This window comes from Scomber scombrus, chromosome 2 (assembly GCF_963691925.1).
Source record: "Scomber scombrus chromosome 2, fScoSco1.1, whole genome shotgun sequence".
Taxonomy (NCBI): domain Eukaryota; kingdom Metazoa; phylum Chordata; class Actinopteri; order Scombriformes; family Scombridae; genus Scomber; species Scomber scombrus.
In genome coordinates, this window is record NC_084971.1 from 4,633,627 (window position 1) to 4,637,297 (window position 3,671).

Below are 3,671 nucleotides of genomic sequence, written 5' to 3' on the forward strand. Positions count from 1 at the left end.
AAGGGGATGGGGGGGGTTGGGAGGGGATCACTTCCTCTCACTGTCTGTTTCTCTTTATGCAATGGAGAATTTAATTATGTTTAATTGCACGTTTAACTGTGTCTGTATATATCTTTTTTATGGTCGTTTATTTCATGGTAATTTATCAATATACACATGTGTGTGTGTTTACCTCAGTAACAGTGTGTCTCTGTGCAGCAGTGCCAAGGGGGGGCTTGTCTGTGGTTCTACGAGGGGGGGAGGGGGCGGCACTCAGATGTGTCTTTGTTTACTTGCAGCTGAGGCTATTACACACACACATATAAATACACACACACACACACACACACACACACACACACACACACACACAAACAGCAGTCTGTGTGTATGTTACATTAGGGTAAAATTTGATGTTTTCAGTGTTTTGGTAGAGAGTTCATGACATTCCCACAGTTGGTTTTGCCAAGTCAAGCTGCAAATAGGAGCTGCTCTGGTGGGAGGTCATCTCGTTTCCTACAATACCCAGCATGCTCTCTGATACATCTGAAGCTTGGAGATGTTAGCATGTGGAAACTTTATTTATCCTACTGTACAAGTTTTTATTGGCATACCTCTCTGATATCTTTCACAGAGAATCATCACTAACTGCATTGCAGGAAATTCCTTCAGTGGGATTTACTTCATAAAGATCATTGTTTCTTTTTCTCCTCACGCTCACTGACCCGCTGTGTTTTGTTTCTCCCACTCTCTTCTCTTTTGTGGAAATGAAACCATCGTGTCCAGACTATCAGTTCTACTTTGAGACAGTCAGGAAACGAGTACAGTCTCCAGATATGTGTTTATGTTGCTGAGCCAGCTGAACTGACGTTGCAGTTTGTTAGGACTGTGATGGCTGAGTCATCCTTCATCATTGTTTTCAATTGAATGATGAAAACAGAGAAAAATCCCCTATTTTATTTACTTTGTTTTCTAATTGCTTTTTTGTCGGGCCAGCAGTGCAAAACTACCATATTCAAATTATAATGATATAAAACAGATAAAAAGCTCCTCCTCAGATATGATAAGTTGGAACCAGAGAATGTCTGGGATGAATGCCTATTAAGAAATGATTTGAACATAAGTTTATTATTTAGAGGCTGCAACAGAGAGCCTAGAAAACAGTTGCAGTTATAAACAATTGTTTAAAGTCTCTTTCTACTCAAAAATATTTCTTCTTGTTCCTTCAGTTGGATGTTTGAGCTTCACTGTGCAGAATGATGTATGTGCAGAGTTTGTTTTCACATTCATCTGCTGATGGTAGAAAATGTCTCTGAGCTCATTGAAACACTCATTTTAAAGGTTGGATCTACGAGCAGGATTTGTGACATCACAAATAGTTTGGAAACTAATCCTGGTCCAATATTCAATTTGTTCAAAGTGTGATGTAGAAACGTTGACACTGAGAATGGACATCTTGTGTCCAGCAGTTAAACTTCTGAAATGAAAAAAACATTTGCATATTCATAGAACATTTTTTATTTTAAGGATTTAAAGGACTTTAAGGGTTTTAACATGGCAATTTATACCTTTTTTTCTGGAAATATCATATCAGACACATATTAATGTTCCAAGCATCGTTGTATGTCTTAATACATGTCTGGATCTTTAAACATCCAGCAGACACACATTAGCATTGATTTGGAGTCACATTTCTGTCCACCTAACATATGAAAGTATTATATCACTCTCCTTTTAGCTCCGTTTTGGTCTCCACCAACTCTAGAGGTGAACATCTGGTTTTTTAACAGCTAAACGTCCCACTGTCTAAGTGTTGTTTGGTCCTGGACAGGTAGTGTACAGTGTGTTTTAAGGGCTTTCTTGCTGCCTGCTGATGATTAGAAAGATTGATGAATGAACAGTAAGGATGACTCAGAAGAGAACTGCAGAGTCAGGTGTTATCTATGGGTTCATTATTACGAATGACACTATTCACATTCCATGTAATCAGTGGAGGCATTGTTTATACCAAAATGTTAATGAGCACCTTTAAATATGAATTCATTTGAATGAATTCCAGCTTTCTGTAGGGGAATGTTAAGCAACAATATCCCCCAGACCAGACACTAGGCCTGACCCAATAATAATGTTATCAACTTATCATAGTTCACGTAATTATCGACATCATCATGTTTATATATCGACTTATTTTCTGATACATGGACATGACCCTGATCATTTTCAGCAAGGGAGGAATGGAGGAAAGTAGTTACCTCCATTCCTCCCTTGCTTTATTCTGCTATTATATTATCATTATATCAGTGATATAAAATTATCTCCAAATAACAATAATATTGTTTATCACGATAATTTCGGAGACAATATATCGTCCAACAAAAGTCGTTATCGTGACAGGCATACCAGACACTTGTCTTGTGATCTTTTTGTTGTCAAAAAATGGCAGCTAACGGGTCCAAATTCACAGCTGACGTTATATGTCTCAATAGTACAACTTTTACGCAATGACAACAGCTCCAGTGCAGCCATAGCAGACATGACTCAGTTCTGTCCTTCACCGTGCCTTGTTAAACAGACCACGCTGAGCAGTTGGGAGTTTTACTGATGTTTCCATTTTGCTGAATGTTGGCAAACCAGAACATCCCTTACCCTGAGAAAGGGTCCGTTTCACATTCGATTATCTGAAAATTTGCTACCCTGACCTTTTGTGAGCATTCTTTTCTTTCCTAAGATGGCGGGGGGGGTGATGGCTTCTTTCCCCCCTGCGAGATGAAAGTGCGTGTGTGGACGAGCGGACGGAGCATCTCCCCCGGTTCACGGGGACTGTGAACCTCTGCCAGGAAGGGAAGGGCTGGCCTAATAGTTTCAGCCTGGCTGGAGAGAAAGAGGGAAGAGAATGAGGCAAAGAGGAGGGGGAAGGGAGGAAGATAAAGCATACGCAGATAGATAAACAGAAGGGGAGATAAAGATCATAGAGAGAGAGAGATAGAAGCAGATGGGGGAAATAAACAATAATGAAAAGGAAAAGATTAGAAGACAGTTTACTATTTTGAGGAAAAAATGTCAGATTGTTTAAGTCAATTATACCACCATAGTTTCTTAACACTGATGGGTGGGAAAGAAAGGCAGCTGTGCTGAAATTGAGGTTCTCCAAAATGGAAAATGAATTATGTATGAGGACATGGGAACAAAATATAGGAAAGAAGGAAAGTGAGAATGTGAGACAGGGAGAAAAACAGGAGAGTCAGGTAATGAAAGGACAGAGGAGAAGAAAAAAAAGCTGAGGATTGGAATGAGATGAAAAGGGATTGAGGCAATTATCTAAGATGAAGGGGGCGAGGGAAAGGGGAAACGAAGACAGAGGAAGCAGGAAAGTGACACCAGAGAAAGAGAGAAAGAGAGAGAGAGAGGTGAATGATCAGAGGGAGAGAGGGAGAGGGAGAGACTGAAAGAAAGAGACAGACATTCTAAATGAAAGCATTCCAGCAGACCAGCACCTCCATAATACTGGCTGTGGCCAAAGCAGGAATTTCCTCTGGTTGCACCACAGCTGAAGTGTCTGGACTGATGATGATGTGTGTGTGTGTGTGTGTGTGTGTGTGTGTGTGTGTGTGTGTGTGTGTGTGTGTGTGTGTGTGTGTGTGTGTGTGTGTGTGTGTGTGTGTGTGTGTGTGTTGTGTTTGACCCACAGAGCT